Source organism: Amia ocellicauda, chromosome 1, assembly GCF_036373705.1.
Source record: "Amia ocellicauda isolate fAmiCal2 chromosome 1, fAmiCal2.hap1, whole genome shotgun sequence".
Classification (NCBI taxonomy): domain Eukaryota; kingdom Metazoa; phylum Chordata; class Actinopteri; order Amiiformes; family Amiidae; genus Amia; species Amia ocellicauda.
Window position 1 is genome coordinate 6174515 of NC_089850.1, and position 19196 is coordinate 6193710.

Sequence of the window (19196 nt, forward strand, 5' to 3'; positions counted from 1 at the left end):
CCTCCACGTGCTAGCCAACGGTACCCCGACTGCTATTAGGTACGGGGATGAAATCCTCAGACCCATCGCCAGACCTTACACTGGTGCAGTGGGCCCTGGGTTCCTCCTGGTGCAGGACAATGCCCGGCCTCATGTGGCCAGAGTGTGTAGGCAGTTCCTGGATGACGAAGGCATTGATGCCATTGACTGGCCCTCACGTTCCCCAGACCTGAATCCAATTGAGAAACTTTGGGACGTTATGTATCGGTGCATCTGACACCGCCAAGTAGCGCCACAGACTGTCCAGGAGCTCACTGATGCCCTGATCCAGGTCTGGTAGGAGATCCCCCAGGACACCATCCGCCGTCTCATCAGGAGCATGCCCAGACGTTGTCGGGAGTGCATACAGGCACGTGAGGGTCATACACACTACTGAGTCACATTATGAGTTGCTGTGATGAAATTCACGCAAGTTGGAACAGCCTGTTATTTCAATTGTTTACTTTGATTTTTGGTGTGAGTTTGAATCCAGCCCTCAATCGGCTGGTGATTTGGTTTCCATTGACCGTTATTACTTCATTTTGTTCTCAACGAATTACACAATGTACAGCAAAGATTTTGATCTTTAATATATTTTGTTCATCGAGATCCGATGTGTGATTTAAGTGTTCCCTTAATTTTTTTTATAGAAGGTTTTATTAAATGTTTCCACAGCGTTGTTACACTATTTTCTGTATGTACTCAAAACCATACCAATTTAGGTTTCTACAATATTTTAAACAAACATAACAGTAACCAAGCTGCAATGTTTTAACAATGTTAAAAAAAACTATTTTGATAGTTGGGTAATTAATGCTAAATCAGTCCAAAATAAATATGAAATGTTCAATGGTTCTGCATAATTACATAGCAGAGAAGTTACAGCAACAGGAGGGGTTTGCCTTGTTACTGCCTAATCCTTTGTATTCTGCCTAAAATCATCTTAAACAATGGGGTTCTATAAAGAGGGGTCCTCTCCTTTTAACTCTTAGACCAAGCTTAAAAACCAGAACACACCTAGAGATGATAAACACATCAAAGCATAATTCAATTTCATGCCAATTACACAATTGTAAACAAGAAATAACTAAACAAAAGACAATGTACAACCAATTTTACCAATAAAGACACAAAACCCAGTCCAATCAGTGTTACAATTGTTAGCTCTTATCAGCATATATATATATACACAATTGCTGAAATACATATAAATTGAACATAAATACAAAAGCTAAAACCACACAATAAAAATAGTGACCCGTGCCACACTAAATCCGCTAGAGCCACTCCGCCATTATTCACTTTGCTGTTCATCATGTTGTGGAGGGGAGGAAACCTAGGGCTGTGTTTGTTGGCAACTTGGGTCTTCTCTTGTTTGTCATATGTTCAGATGGAGAGTGAAGATGCCTTTGAAGTTGAGGATGACTTGTATAGCAGGATGAAGACCATCCCTGTATCTTATGAAGATGGCTTTATGTTGGATGAAGATGCTCCTCTTGATCGTCATAGCTCTAATGGAGATGCTGATGAAATGGGTAATTGTTCCTCCCAACCATGGTGTGGATGGTGATGGATCTCATGGTCTAGCTCCAAACAATGTCAAGCTACAAGGATATGTGGAAGTCTCCACAGTAACTTGTAGAAATTAATACTCTGGATAAAATGACCCACTGAATGCTAACCCTGTGAGCCATAATGATGCCTTCTATGTCCATGGGCATTGCTCTTGAGCATGCTTTAAATTCTGTCCAAGTGGCAAATTTAAATTGTTCTTTAAAGGTGGAGGCTAGAGGGTCCATTTGATTGGTACCGATTCAATGTGTTTGCCTGGAATGCAAGCTAGCTTCCTATTGGGTACACCTCAATGCTCCATGCTCTCTCCCCAGATGAGGATGATGCTAAATTGCAGTATGAGGACATGAACTCTGGGCATTTAAGTGATGAGGCAATGGATTCAAACGATGGTAGGATTGCAAGATGTCTTGTTCTTCTGGACTACTTATTAATTCCCCAGCTGTCTCATGGCTCTAATCTGGTTTTGCTGTAACTCACCCCTGTCCTTGATGTAGGAGCAAGTCCTGTCCTACAAAAGCAAACATCTTGTAAGCATTACATGGACTGGCACCACATTCCTGACCTCCTCTGTCTCCATTACACCTCTTGGATCCTCAGACCAAATGCTTTTGTCTACCCCATGGTCCTGGCACCGATATTTCAAACTACCTACAAGCGCCAAAGCCAGTCATTAGCTCTTTAACAGCTGTGATATGATAATCAAAGGCAAACCATCATATAAAACTCGTCACACTGCAGTCAAAATTTAAATAACTATATAGGCTACAATAAGCAAAAAGCTCAAAAACAGCATACAATAAGGGAATGAAACAAGTGTAAACATAAATATTGGAATAATGCTCAAAAGCAATATTTTATAGTTCAAAAATAACTATTGCATTTATCAATAAATAATTGTACACTAAAGTAAACATTTTCAACACTGTAAACTTTGTTTTCAACATACAGTGCTTGTATTATTTACTCTAACTATTTACTATATATTTAGCCTGCATACCTGACAGCTCGGTACAGGACTTGTTTCCCTGCATGAGCATGTACCACACACTGCATTTTGACAGCCCTCTCCAGGTGAACACTTGCTCCACGAATATATAGCATCGCAATAAATGCTCCACCCCCGATACAGTCCATGAATCATTATGCTGTACTATGTGTAGTAAAAATCGCGTATTTACCAGTAGAGTAAAAGCATTTGGTGCCACTTGGACCTGGCATTTCACTCGCAGTGTTTTCACAACACTGGCACAAACCCACAAATCATCACTGTCATTCCCAGTATCACTGATGCCCCCGAATCAGTCATGTTCACATACACTGCATTTCCAAAACGAGCTCTCTTCAATCTCCATTTTGAATCCATGTTTATTTGCGGGGTAATCACTGTATCCACTCAATCTGACTACAGTTGTAAGAAAACACCTTTAATGGTGTACAATGTGTATGTTTTTCAAATGCATGAAAGACTGTAGACAGGTTTAAATCGCTCACTTGAATGTGAGACTGACTGTATTGTAAAGGGCAGGCAGGATTATGCGTTATGTTTGATTTATGTATTTAAATGACCGGTCAAAATTACCAGATTTTGGCTATTCTAGGTAAATGTGTATAACTTATTTTCGTGTTTATGCAGCTAAAACACTGTAGACATGTTTAAAGTCACAAACGGGTATGTGCAGTGTATTTAGGAACACAGAGTAATTCAAATTTTAATAATAACCCGGCTCGGCACTTCTAGTGTTAAATGATCGTGCCTTCTCTATTGCTGCTCCTAGGCTATGGAATGGTCTACCACTGTGCATTAGGTCTTCCCCTAATATTGATGCATGTCTTTTCTCCTTGGCCTAGGAGTCTGTATAAGGGCAGTGTTGTTGCAATATGTCATGTTGTATGTTCTGTCATGTGTATAGTGTCTCTTTGCATTTGTATTGTACAGCACTTGCTCTATAAATTACTTGACTAGATCTGATGTCTTGGTTAATGGCAAATTCCTACTATAGGTGCTCTAAGGTTCATGACCTGATCAATACTAAAGGCATGGGTTATTGCTGTGTTTCCTGGAAGGGGGAGGGGGATGCTTTGTGGACTACGGGGGCACTGGATTCCTAATGTAAATCTATTGTGTACTTCATTGCAGCCAGAATGAGACTACTCCCAGTTCTGAACCTCCCCAGGTCCTGTAAGCACATTATGAATTCATGCAAGACCAGCCTGGTGCTGATCGCATCCTTCAAGGGCTGCTATGTCTGGTGTTTGGTAAGTGAGGGTTGCACTGCTTTCTGAGTTCTGGAATGTTTCAACATTTTGCCACAATTAAATTGCCTTTCCCCAAAAGCTCTGATTTTCCAATGCGTCTGTTCCATTGGGTAACTGCTTTCTAACTTTCCTACAGAGTTGAATGTACATGTGCCTAGGAAGTTGTGCATTGCTCTTCAAAAAGGGTTTAAGGCCCTGGTGACCCTTAAGTTCTTACCCCGAGAACCCTTAAAATCCAAATTCCAATAAACTTGTATTGTCGTTCCAAGAAGCCTTTAATAGGCTGACCCTGTTGGTTTCTAATTGACAGAGGAAGGACAACAAATACAGCACTGAACCTCCAGTACTATGACTGAGTATTGAAGAGGCAGTTTGTGACCACAGTGCCTTGTCCAGTGACCACAACTCCAATGCCTGAACCTCCCAAACGCCTGTCCATCTCCAGCAGTGATGTGTGCATGACCATGCAGCGGTTCAACTGTTTGCTGCTGGTTCCCTGTCCACTGTGCAAATCCTGGGTAAGAGCTGGGTTTGCACTTCAGAAATGGGAGGATTGTCAACCTTAATTCCAAATAGCTGTGGTGCAGGAGCCTGTTTTTTCAGGGCCTCCTATTGGATTTGAACATCCTAGATGTATTTGCATGCAGCATGACTTCAGTCTAGTGGATTGGCCTCTTTTATTCGCTGTATGCATGCATCTTCTAGTTAAAAAATAGTCTGTCTACTGTACCTCGAGGTGAATGACCCTGACAAATGGTGAAGCCTTACTAGACTTAAATACTGCATTCCAAATGCTGTTTAGTTCACTGCTGTAATCTGAAATCCAAAGGCTGTGCAGGTGATCAAAATTCCATCTCTGTAGATTCCTCCAAAACCTTGGTCCCGGTGCTCCAGACCCTCAAGCTCTGTGATTATGACTTGGTGAGGAAGGATGGCATGAACATCCGGACCATCCCCTACATGGCCTGTGATGTAAAGACTTTGGTAAGCACTCTATTCCAAGTGCAGCTTGGCACTTGACCTGCCTTGGGTCTTCTATAATGCTTAACAAGCACCAGGAACGTAAATGGCTTCCATCATGTTTAGGGGGAAGCTTCAGTGGGTGCTAGGTACGTGAGCTGGAATGGTCTTTGCTTTTAAGGATACATTTGATCAAATGTGTACCCTTTTTAAAACTTCTTCTATTGAGTCTTTCCTCAATGGAGTATCGAAAATGTGTTGCATAATTCATCCTCAATGGATTTTAAAGGGTGCCTCCAGGTTATAGCCACATCCTCTGCTGCTCCTTTAATGTAGTTCCTTATGCTTGTACCTCATAGGAGAAGAGGTACATTATCCAGGTGGTTTATGTGACCAGTGGGGGACAGCGAGCAGAGATCCAGGTATCATTCCCCTATAAATGACTTTGCCAAAGCAAGGTGAGTCCTTGTCTTAACCCTCTGATCCAAAAGGATTGTTAATGCAAGGATGTTGGGGCCCTTCTACCTCTATGCCAATGGTTCTGAACTCTGGTCCTTGGAGGACCCTCTACCCTGTTGGGTTTTGGTTCCAACCAAGCTCCCAATTACTTAATTGAACCCTTAAATTTAATCGGTAGGGGTTTTAAGTTGATCCTTGTAGAAGGAATCTATTAAGGAACCAACTAGCCTTACATTTGACTTTTTAAAGTAAATTAATTGATTACTTAATTTAACTCTAATTTCGAGAGCTCGGTAGGGGGTCCTCCAGCACTAGGGTTGAGAACCACTGCTCTAAGCAGTATTTCCTTAACTGTAGATGCCTAATTAGTTGCTCTTTGTTCCTGGCAGGATGCCAAATACCCAAGAGCCAGCAGGTGGCTTGTGGTCCCAAGAGAATAGGCTCTAAATCCTGCCTTGCCAGGGGTTGCTGTGTAGATTCAGACACTGTCCACTAATACTATCCCCTGGAGATATGTCTGCCAGTCCTTGGTTGACCAGGGCTGGAGAGTCTTGAATGACTTGACTGTCTGTTTTCCACTACAGCTTAGTTTTTGCTACAGGCATTGAAGTGGAATGTCCCTTTAGGTAGAAAGCTATGCTTTAAGAGGACATGCTTGGCTGTTGCAGAACTCTAATTAGAGGGGTTAATGAGATGCAAGATTAAAGGACAAGATGTCCTTTAACACCAGAGAAGCTCACCTTCTGGCCTTAACTAGAACTGCCAGAAGCTGTCGATGTGATGGCTGTATCAAACCATTTCAATGACATTGTTGTATCCAGCCATGTCCCATGAAGCACCTGAACTACAGAAAGAAATCTACTGTTAGATCTGACTTGACATCCCAAATGTCAACGGTTCAACAGCTCATATCGAAGCTGGACCTCATTTCGGGCGAACAGAGCGAACAGAAGAAGGTCCTCATTACACATGCGGATAAGCTGGAGTCTGTAGAACATAAGGTTGTGGAATTGGAAGATCGCTCATGGCGTAGCAACATCCACATTGTAGGCCAGCCAGAGGGTGCTGAAAAAGACAATCCCATCGGATTTATAAAAGCGGCAATCCCTGAATGGTTTCCTTCACTTGCGAAGCGGGAATTTGACTTTGAGAGTGCTCGTTGCATTTACAATCTACGTTCATCTGGAGACAATCCCCGAGTCTTTATTTTTAAGTTCCTCCGTTATTCAGACAGACAGGCAGCTCCTCCTGCAAGAATGTCGGAAGTCTGGTCCAGTACGCTCTGCTACAGGCTCGGTAATACGATTTTACCCAGAATACAGCCCCGCTACTTCGCAGATGAGACATGCTTTCTCCGGTGTGAGAAAATCTCTGAGGGAAGCTGGCATCCAGTCCTTTTTGCTGTATCCTGCTGTACTAAAGATCCTCCATGCTGGCAATCAACGTCTATTTGCTACACCGCGAGAAGCCAAAGATTTTGTGTGTTCCAGCGAGCTCTCTTTATCTGACCGGCTGGAAGACAAGGATACGTGCTCCCGCTTTACTACGCTGCAGCAGTAATTGTCGATCAGGTGTAAGATATTGTGCTTGGAGATTCTGAGGCCAACAGGTCGTGACTGAGTTAGAGTACGCTCAGTAGTGTGCGTCAGTAATGACCCATATGCTGTTGTTGTTGTCTTTTATATTATCTTACATTTTTGTATTATTATGGTTGCTGATCTCCTCTGTGACTGTTATTAGTAACTGCCAGTCACTTGAACCAAATGTGAATGCCGTTTAAAAGAAAGCTGTGGTATCCCTGGACTCACTTAGAGACTGCATTGATTTTTTTATTTTTTTAATAATAATATGAATATGAATGCTATTTTATTTTATAAATGCTATTTTATTTTTATGATCTGTAATTTTGCTGTGCACCAGACACAAGGTAGAACACATCCTAGATAATAGAAAGGATTCTATACCTTTACCTTTTCTTTCCATTACTTTTTGGTTGCATTCCTTAGTCATCAGTTTTATGCAGGATTTTTGAGAAAAGCTTTCATCGATGTTGGGCATCTACTGCATACCGAATTGTTAACAAACATATTATGTTATAAGTATATTTTCTTTCTTTCTTATTTCCTCTCCTGAAAAGAGGGGGATGTTTTTTTTTTGTTGTACCCCTGATATTAGTTTTGGTTTTTTCATGTGTTTAACCCCTCAGTTAAAGAATTTACCTTTTTCTCTGCTAGGCATAAACAGTGTTGCCAGGGTTGCGGTTTTCCCGCACAATTGGGCTATTTTGAAAATGCAGTCCCTGGGAAAATTACAGAGCTGTTGCTTTGTTTTTGGGCTACTTTCATAATGTGCTGCGGCTGCTAAAATGTTTAATTGTGAACAAAGAAAAAACAAAAATTGGATGGTTTCTTTATGGGTTTTGATCCCTGGAATGAATACCTGGCAACTCAGGGACCTGCAGTGTGAGGGAGTGAAGGGCGCCTTTTTGACGCACATGACATATTAAATGAGCATTACTTGAGTTACGCCCACATCTGCAACAGCAACAGTGCGAAGTGTTGGTTGGTCTGCGGATGAACAGTCAAGCAGCTTTATAAAATGACAGGTAAATGGGTCAAATACGCAAATAGAACGCAAAAAAGAATGGGAGACAGAAAAAGCATTGATGGAATGGATTGGAAGTGTTCCAAATGATGATAAAAGAGCATTCTGCAAATATTGCAAATGTGAAATCAGAGTGATCACCACAGTGATCTGTTAGCTCATGTTGCAACTGAAAAGCAACAAAAAAGAAATCAGCTCCTTTCTCAAATGCCAGCACTTTATTTGACACAGGCAGTTTTTTCCTAAGGACTAATGTTGCAGTAAAGGAAGCAGAGCTGCAGCTGGCTGCTCATGTTGCTGGCCACTCCAGCACCTTAACTGTTGATCATTTAGGAAGCGTTGTGGAAGACATTTCCAAGAAAGGGATCAGTTTACACAGCACGAAATGCACAGCTCTAATTGTAGATAATTCTGTTCAAAGCTGTAATTGAAAGGAGGCGGCACAGTTAGGCCTCATAAAATGTAACAAGAAAATGTTCTGAAGAGTTCTGAAAAAAGAGAAGACAAAAAAGAACAAAAACAAAGGACAAGTATTCAAGTTCATCCAGTAAGCATATTGTTAATAACCTTGGTAATAGCTAGTTTTTGTTAATTGAGTTTTCCCATGTAGGTTCATTTCATATTGTCACTTGTGTTTTGACAGAACAACAGCAAGTATGGAGAGAAGAGAAGAGAAGAGAAAAAGTAAGTACAAGTCACATATGTTGTAGCTAAAGTATTTATAATGGTCTTGACAAGGATTAGAAAATATTGAAGAGAACATGTTCTTGTTTTTCCTTGACTGTATAAGGGTTGTGTAAAAAACAATGTGATATAAACATTTTAGAAAGGTTAGAGAATAGTCAAAAACTCTGGCTTAGAGAAATCCAAATTTATGGATGGCAATGTCAGTTGAACACATGACAGTGTTATTCATAGTTATTGTTATTCATTAGAATTTATCATGCAAAGATTGTAAAATTATAATCAGATTGATTTTCTGAAACATGTATGGACAAATTAGACAAACTGAACAAATTGTCAAATTTGTACATGATTAATTATTACATTTAATTAGGGCCTACTACATTTTAGCCTAGCTGAAACCATCCAAATAGGATTTAAAACATTACATAAATCAAAAGCAATGGTAAACATTTATTTTAAGGCTTTTTGTGGGAATCCAGCAGTTGTCTCTGATTGGACAGGAAACAATTGGGCTACTTTTCATTCCTTTTGGGTGGGTTTTGAGTTGTCATTGGGCTGGAAATTTTTCTTGGACCTGGCAACCCTGGGCATAAATCATATTCCAGAATTGATTTCATTTTTGCCCCCCAGGCTCTATTCCCCACAGTCCACTCTGTTGAGATTCTCCCCATGTCATTGTCAGATCACCATGCCAATTTCTGTAATTTTGCTCTAACTGATAGGTCTCCTCGGGCCCCTCGTTGGCGTTTTAATACCTCGCTATTGCAAAATGATGCTTTTCGGACTCAATTTCAATCTAAAATAGCTGAATTCCTTGAGTTTAATCGTGGGTCTGTGGACGATCCCCGTATTTTATGGGATGCAGTTAAAGGTTTTATTAAAGATAATTCCACAGTATTTGCCTCACAGTTATACAAATCTCATTTACACAAAATTACAGAATTAGAAACAAAAATTGCATGCTTAGAACATGCCACAAATGTTCTGATTCTATTGCATTGGAAATTAATCTTCTTAGGAAAGATCTAAATTAATTACTGAGACATCGCGCAGAATTTCTTATACACAGGTCGAGACACAATTATTATTTCAACGGTAGCCGACCTAGTCATTTATTAGCCTTGGCACTCCGTAGCAATGAGCGTTTCGCCAATATCCCAGCTGTCAGATCTTCAGAGGGCTCACTGATGTCAGATCCGGTGAAGATTAATTCAACATTTCGCTCATTTTATTCCAAATTATATAGTAGCGATATTCCTTATGATCAGGGAAAATGTATGAGATTTCTTCAAAATCTTCAGCTTCCTCATCTTTCCTCTATTGAGGCAGAAGAACTTGGTACACCTATATCCCTACCTGAATTGAAGGGGGCGCTACAAGACATGAAAAAGGGTAAATCCCCTTGCATTGATGGCATTCCCCCTGAATTTTATTTGTCTTTTTGGCCTCAGTTAGTTCCCCTTTCACTTGATAAGATACACACTGCTATCGAGAAGGGCTCATTTCAGAGAGACGTTAATGTTGCAGTTATATCCTTATTATTGAAAGCAGACAAAGATCCCACTTTATGCGGAAGCTATCGTCCTCTGTCTCTGATTGGTGGGGATGCTAAGCTGTACACTAAAGTGTTGTCAGGTCGGCTTGAGACATATATGACCAAGTTAGTACACCACGATCAGACAGGCTTTATTAAAACCCGTCTTGTGGCTGATAATATTCGTCGCCTTTTTCATATTTTACATGCGGCCACTGACATTGTCTCTCCTTGTGCTATTCTTTCACTGGATGCTGAGAAGGCCTTTGAACAACTTGAGTGGGAATATCTGTGGTCGGTTTTGGATTGCATGGGTCTGGGATCAAATTTTATTAACATGGTTAAAGTTTTATATGCAAATCCCTCTGCCATGGTATTGACGGGTAATAAATGTTCTTCCCAATTCACTATTTCTAGGGGTACTCGCACGGGCTGCCCACTTTCAACTCTCTTGTTTGCTTTATCTCTTGAACCATTAGCTCAGTCCATACACCAATCAACTATGTCGACCCCTATATCTGTCAATAACACACAACATAGCATATCACTCTATGCTGATGATATTTTGCTATACGTGGACAATGTCCCCCAATCCCTCCCCTATTTGATGACTTTAGTGCTCTGTCGGGGTATAAGATCAACTGAATTGAATTGGAGAGAATGGCCTTGCCAATCACTGTTCCAATAGTCAAACACTTAAAATACCATGGAGTTGAGATCTATCCTTCACTACACAACATCACAGTAAATAACTTTAACAATATTTTTAAACGGGCGGATGCAGATTTAAAAATATGGATGTGCTTTCCTAATTCACTCCGAGCTCACATTTCCATGGTTAAGATGAATGTGCTTCCTATAATCTATAATCCCTCTCCCTCCCCCATCAGGATACTGGGACAGACTCCACATTAAATCTCTAAATTCATATGGAAAGGGAAACGGCCGTGTATTAAGTTCTCCACTCTGCAGCGTGACAAATCTGTGGGGGGCTTGGCCTTACCAAATTTTAAGTTTTATCACTACTCTTTTGTTTTGGGAACTATTCCTGCTTGGCTTGGCTCTGACACTCCTGTATCTTGGTATCATCTTGAAAAAAAGTTTGTTAGCTCCATACGATCTGCAACATTTAGTTTACTCTGGTATACTGAAGGTTACTTTTGGAACCCATAATCACATACGCTCTCACTACTTGGTGGTTAACAGAAAGACTCATAAATTCTGTAACAAAGTGGCATTTTCATTCTCCTATTTTCCATAATCATAAACTTCTTACAAACAACACCCCTTTCTTTTTTTCCAAACTGGAGAAACAAATGAATACAAAGGTTAGGAGATATATAAAGGATAGCCTACGTACATTCCAGGATTTACAATCTCAATATGACTTGCCAGGATCCTCTTTCTTCTTTTATCTGCGTCTTCGTTCGGCAATGCGTGCCTATGGTGTTCCTTGGCTAGTAGAGCTCCCTATACACCCTCTTCACAATTTATTTGATATTGGGAACAAAACAAAAGGAATAGCTTCTGCTATCTATGCTTTTCTTCTAAGAGCTTCATATAAACATCTTGAAGCTATTACCATTTGGAATAGGGATTTGAATCTCACAGGTGAGGGGATCTGCTGGGACCATGTCTGGAATAACAACACTCTAGCTTCCAAAAATCCTAATCATCAAATGATCCATTTGATTTTTATCCATAGAATATACCTAACCCCTAGGAGATGTTATCAAATGAAACTGGTCTCTAGTCCTTTGTGTACACTCTGCTCCCAAGGTGCAATGGGTACCTTTCTACATATGTTCTTGGATTGTCCAGCGGTAGCTCACTTCTGGAATCAGATTGCGTTATCTTTAACTACTATTCTTAATATGAATATACCTTTCTCTTGTCTATTGTTCATTCTAAACGATGATTCCAATTTTGATAGGGGGCAGGGGGTTTAAAACAAGCTGCTGTATGAAAATGTGCTTTATCTCTGTTTCTTTAAATAAAAAACATTTGATTTTTTTTTTATTTCTAAATGGCTGTAGCTGATATTTAAATAAAAAATCACAAAACCAACTTACCTAGAACACAAATATTGATATAACTTTATTTTTAGTTTATTGTGTTTATTGGAACATCACTGGTCAGGACAGGAGGCCGTATTTGGGACAATAAAACGAATGACAAAATGGAATGCCCATGGACTATAATGGGGAGTGGAATGCCCATAGACTAAAATGGGGAAACAGAAGGACGGTCTATATCTCCAAATCCCCCGCAGGAATCCTAAAATCCTACATATGCTTTCTTTAAAATAACCTCATATAAAACATAAAAGTGGAATGACATTAAATGACAGCTGCTTTCTATGGAATGACAGGTGTGGAATATTGAAATTGCACTGAAAACATGGCACAAATAGGTTTGACTGCCTGTACATATAATATACACTCACCTAAAGGATTATTAGGAACACCTGTTCAATTTCTCATTAATGCAATTATCTAACCAACCAATCACATGGCAGTTGCTTCAATGCATTCAGGGGTGTGGTCCTGGTCAAGACAATCTCCTGAACTCCAAACTGAATGTCTGAATGGGAAAGAAAGGTGATTTAAGCAATTTTGAGCGTGGCATGGTTGTTGGTGCCAGACGGGCCGGTCTGAGTATTTCACAATCTGCTCAGTTACTGGGATTTTCACGCACAAACATTTCTAGGGTTTACAAAGAATGGTGTGAAAAGGGAAAAACATCCAGTATGCGGCAGTCCTGTGAGCGAAAATGCCTTGTTGATGCTAGAGGTCAGAGGAGAATGGGCCGACTGATTCAAGCTGATAGAAGAGCAACTTTGACTGAAATAACCACTCATTACAACCGAGGTATGCAGCAAAGCATTTGTGAAGCCACAACACGTACAACCTTGAGGCGGATGGGCTACAACAGCAGAAGACCCCACTGGGTACCACTCATCTCCACTACAAATAGGAAAAAGAGGCTACAATTTGCACAAGCTCACCAAAATTGGACAGTTGAAGACTGGAAAAATGTTGCCTGGTCTGATGAGTCTCGATTTCTGTTGAGACATTCAGATGGTAGAGTCAGAATTTGGCGTAAACAGAATGAGAACATGGATCCATCATGCCTTGTTACCACTGTGCAGGCTGGTGGTGGTGGTGTAATGGTGTGGGGGATGTTTTCTTGGCACACTTTAGGCCCCTTAGTGCCACTTGGGCATCGTTTAAATGCCACAGCCTACCTGAGCATTGTTTCTGACCATGTCCATCCCTTTATGACCACCATGTACCCATCCTCTGATGGCTACTTCCAGCAGGATAATGCACCATGTCACAAAGGTCGAATCATTTCAAATTGGTTTCTTGAACATGACAATGAGTTCACCGTACTAAACTGGACCCCACAGTCACCAGATCTCAACCCAATAGAGCATCTTTGGGATGTGGTAGAACGGGAGCTTCATGCCCTGGATGTGCATCCCACAAATCTTCATCAACTGCAAGATGCTATCCTATCAATATGGGCCAACATTTCTAAAGAATGCTTTCAGCACCTTGTTGAATCAATGCCACGTAGAATTAAGGCAGTTCTGAAGGCGAAAGGGGGTCAAACACAGTATTAGTATGGTGTTCCTAATAATCCTTTAGGTGAGTGTACAGTATATATATTCTCTAATCTACATTTATGTACACTGCAAGTTCAACCTTATCTGAAAACATAAACTGTAAATTGGCAACTGTATGTAAAATAATGATATCTTGAAACAATTGTAAATCACCCTTAATAAAGTGTCTGCATAGAAATATTAATACAATAATATTAATAAGCAATTAACAGCAATAAAGACATCAGCATTATGATAATTAACTGATTAACTTTTTATTTGCTTTGCACACTTGAGAAAATTATGTTGTTAATCCATTTCTTCACAGTAATTGACATTCAATAAGTAATTTCTATTTTATTCCATTTTAATATTAAAGCAATAGGTTTAATGAAATCAAATATGAAGTATTGTGCATTTTTCTGCAGTAGATAAGGTCTGTTTAGTTTTGAAAGTAAATTAACCAATCAAATGAGAGAGGGCATTGTTCTTTGTTGTCAATGCAAGAAGTGGTATCATGGAGCTGCCTTTATGGCAAGCCGTTGTGACATTTAATCCATAATTGCTGATATCAAGAATATGATTTCTGATATCAGCATATCATGGTACGCCATTGTGACATTTAATCCTTAACGGGATGCTATTTAGTATGCATTTCTGATATCAAAAATACAATTGCTGATATCAGAAATACAATTATTGATATCAAAAATACAATTGCTGATATCAAGAATGAACTGCCAATTGTTGATATCAACAATTGTATTTTTGATATCAGAAATTGTATTTTGGATATCAGAAATGTTATCGCGTCAATTATGGATCGTTTTATCAAGCCTGATGTGATGGCTAATGCAAACACAGTATCAAAATTAATGTCAATAGATGTTACAGACAAAAACAATCTCATTCATGCAAGTAAAGTTCATGTGGGATTCTCTGCAGACAAAATGCTGAAGGGTCTGGTGTCATCAAAGAAGATTAGTGAGAAGAGGGAGTTGGAGTTCAGGATGGATTGCAGAAAGTGCTTACTGACACTCGCAGGGAAATTACAAGAAAAATCTCCACTACAGTACACTGTCGTGCACAACATAAATTGCCTAGATCCAAGGAGGATGGCAAGCAATAAAGACTCATGCATCAACAAGTTGAAAAGAATCCTCAAACTGCTCACTGAGACCAAACGAGTAGATGAAAATGATTCTGATGATATTCTCAAACTGTACAGGATGTTCATCAATCAGACTGTGCCAAAGAGAGGGGCAGAATTCCCTGACATCAATCCTGCCACAGGCCAGGTAGATACCCTGTTCTATGAAACCATGGCAGGAGAGAAGGTCTATGAAACACTGTGGAATGTTGTGGCACCCCTCCTAATGCTCTCACATGGAAATGCAACAGTGGAGAGAGGTTTGTCAGTCAATAGACAAGTAGAGGTTGAAAACATGAAGGAAAGCACTTACAGTGCACAGCGTCTTGTGTGTGATCATTTGGGGTCAGTGAGGGGGAATTGATAACTTTGTGGTAACTAAGGCCTTACTTCAGTCTGCCTCCTCGGCAAGACAGCGATACCTCTCTCATCTTGGGGAACAGAGAAGAGGATGAGATTGATTAACTAAAGAAAAAGAGAGCATGCCTCCAGAATGATGCCTCAGCCATGGAGCAGTCTGCTGATGACCTTGCATTAAAGGCAGAAATTGTAGGGAATCTTACATTCATTGCCCAGTCAAACAGTCTAAGACAGACTGCAAAAACTAAATGTGAAGAAATAAAAAGACTGAATGATGAACTTGATGACAAACAGAAAATCCTTCAGAGCGTTTACCCCTGAAAGCATAAACACCATAAATTAATTTCTGTAGAAATAGTACAGAAAAAGATCTAAGTGCATTTATCGGGTAAAAGCAAACAAACAAAAAAAAGTAGAGAGAGAGAGTGTGTATGTGTGTTTCTGAAGGGTAGTTTGATTGTGCTATTTGTTGTTAAAGGCAGTGTTATCAGAACTTCATGTGTTTAATGTTAATCCAAAGCATTTGATACTTCACAGCTAAGTTCATATAAGTATTCAAGGAAGTAATATCTGTGTAAATTAATTAATTTTGTTCTCATTTAAGAACAAATATGTTGCTCAAAGTTTGTTGCATATAAAGGCCAGTGTGTTTATAAGGATGTATAGGCCTAGCCGTATGTGATCATAATTGTGCATTATGTTCAAGCAGTGAAAACTTAGTTTTGTACTGAAAACATCTGTGAACTAGTAAATAAAGCTTGCAAATTGATGGGTTTAAAATACTGTGTCTGGTTTTTGTCTGCTCAGTGTTCAGCACAAAGGCGGCCTGTTCTTCTGTTAATTATAGGTCATGGAAATTCAGCTTTTTAGCCAGTGAAAGTCAGGGAAAAGTCAGGGAATTTGACATCTGGCTTAGAGTGGGAACCCTGTACTACGAAGTACTTTTTTTTATAATTTTAAATGATCAATTTATTTATTTAAGGAAAAAAGTTATCCAACACCAACTGACCCTGTGTGAAAAAGTGAAGCAGCATCTCAAATGCACTTTCTCGTGGCCCGTGTGGTGGGCCGAGCCCTGCCCATAGTGCCCGGGCTGGGGGGGATGTTTCTTGTGGCCCGCATGGTGAGCCGAGCCCTGCCTTTAGTGCCCTGGGTGGGGGGGATGTTCCTCCTGGCCCGCGTGGTGGGCCGAGTCCTGCCCATAGTGCCCGGCCCAGGGGGGTTGTAGAGGTGGGCTTCTGCCACCGGTGCCTGTACTATGGTGGGGGTGATGATATCTGGCTGCCCGCGGTGCCCTTCGTTCCCCTCTGCAGCCATGAGTTGCTGTGACTGGTTGGGTGCAGCATTGAGCTGGCTCTTGGAGGTCATGCTGGGGGCTGTGTTGAGCTGGCTGTTGGACATCGTGTTGGGGGCTGCATTGAGCTGGCTGTTGGAGGTTGTGCTGGGGGCTGTGTTGAGCTGGCTGTTGGACGTCATGTTGGGGGCAGCGTTGAGCTGGCTGTTGGAGGTCTTGCTGGGGTCTGTGTTGGTATTGACTCGACTATAGCAGACCTCCATGTCCTGGGCACAAGACATGACATATGTGCTGGGGAGGAACTCAAATAGATGTGTCAAGGTGACAAATGGATGGTTCTGGACTTGGATGGGGGTAATCCTGTCATCTGGGTCCATCTTCAGCATCCTCTTCAGCAGGTCGATGAACTGTAGCCGGTCTGTCAATTCCGCCAGTAAGTCATTCCCTTCCAGATCCATTGGCATATGGAGCAGCGCCATGTCATCAAAACCACTGGACATGTACAGCCGCTGCTCCTTTGACTGGATGCCTGTTTAGTTTTAGTCCCTTTATTTTACAGAAAAATCTCCTTACAAACAGCAAATTTCTATTAAGTATGGGTTTGTAATGTCTAATTTTGTCTGATATTTCGTCAACAATGCTGAGTGATGTATTTATTGTGATCATGTGAACATTTTCCATTTCAGAGATCAGTCCTAATTTGAAAATTGATATATTGCGTTTTGATATAAATCAGGAATGTCAAATGTTGCGTTTATGGGGAAAAAGCAGTTTTTAGCATTGGGATTACAAGACAAAACTCGTTTTAGATTAAACATGAAAAGGGTACCCTCTAGGCGTATATCCATAGCAAGAACCTGAATTATGTGTGGAATTGGCTTCATTATCATGTTTTGGCACAAAGCTCTTCAAATGTTTGCCCACTAATAGGGGGGTAACGATTCCACACATTTTCGATTCGGTTCAATTTTCAATTGTAGTTGTTATTTTTCTTCACACATATCTCTCCAAATTAATAACCTTTTTTGATAAAAATCGAATAATTATGTTAACACTGCCAGCCAGGAAATCAATAATAACAGTATTAACAGTAAATTAACAGTAAGGGCTTATGAAACACACTTTAATGGACTTTAAGTAGTTCTAGATTTGCATGAACAGTTTTTCTGGAGTTTCATGACTGCATTCCAAGGAATGTTAGAAACTTGCTGAGCTGATCAGATGACAGGCAGACGAGCTAGATCAGCTGCCATTCTTCAATTGTGTATCAAAACATGCACATATACAAGAAAAATAATAATAAAACAAGCTTTACACAATAAATTATATAAATCGGTATGCACATATCTTAGAAGACATATAAAACAAAGAACCAGTTATAAAATGAGCATGAAACTGAAATATTACATAGCCTATAGTATTATGCAATGTGAAAGTGCTTTGAAAAGGCTCCTCTCTATTACAGCTGTGTACATCAATGCAGTAAATGCGCTTTTCAACTCTACAGTGCCCTATAATATAAAATAATTAGCATCAAATAGGTGATTGATCAAACATTGATCCAGAGACCTGGGTTTGCAACTTAATCAACTGAATTTCACAAGAAAGATAGAACCTGGTTGAGCCAATCACAGGACAGGCAGACAAGCGCTACAGCCGCTGCAAATCTGCTAATAAAATAATGACAATAATATATTAATATGACACATTTTTATTAGAAAGCCCAGATTGTCGGCTATATTGTATTCAGTATATCCTACCGCATGAACTGCAGGTTCTGTGGTTGGGGAAGAAAGTGTTTATAACATATTACATTTGAGGAGTTCACAGCTGAAACACTGTTTTAATTCAAATATTTAGTGACATAGAAGAACAGATTATCGGGAGAAATGCACACACGCAGAGATATTTACTGTCTGCTGTTGTTTAGTTTTTTCCGATACTTGAATTAATATTGGCTTGGTGAAGCCAAATAACTAAATAAACAAATACGACCCGGTCTTTAAATTTGATGGTTGAAATGAAACACGCGTTTTGATTGATCTTCGATTTCGATTAAAACACATTCACCCTACAATACTGGTGGCTAGATAGCCAGTTAACTTACCTCACTGCTGCTGGACTGGAGGACTGACTTCAAATCTTTATTGACTGACCAATTGTAACATCACGACATGATGATATGATAGGCCAGTTGAGTGCTGTGGGCAGAATGCTTGATATTTTAATGTATTGCTCCTTCATTTATTGGTCTATTTGTCATCCACATTTTTTTTCCATGATAGCCTACAAAATGTGTTCTCTGTAACAAATGCCTTTTTAAAAGTAGTGAAGTACAATACTTAACTCAAAACATACTTAAGTAAAAGTAAAATTACCAAATTTGTACACGAAAAAGCTACTCAATTACAGGAACGAGAGTCGTTACTTTCCACCCCTGTCCATTGCACCATCACTGTGCACCATGTGGACCTTGCTTCCCTGGTGATTGCTGGCAACAATTCCTGCACACGAGTCCTCTGCACAGCAGACTTTGCAGTCTTCAAGTTCCCTGTGACTGGCTGTGGAACCCATGCATTTGTGAGTAATGCTACTTGGGTGTTCAAACCTGAAGGACTTGAGGCTTCTAGTTAAGAATATTCCATTGTAAATTGGAATTTACCAAGTCAGCAGCTCAGTGAAATATCTG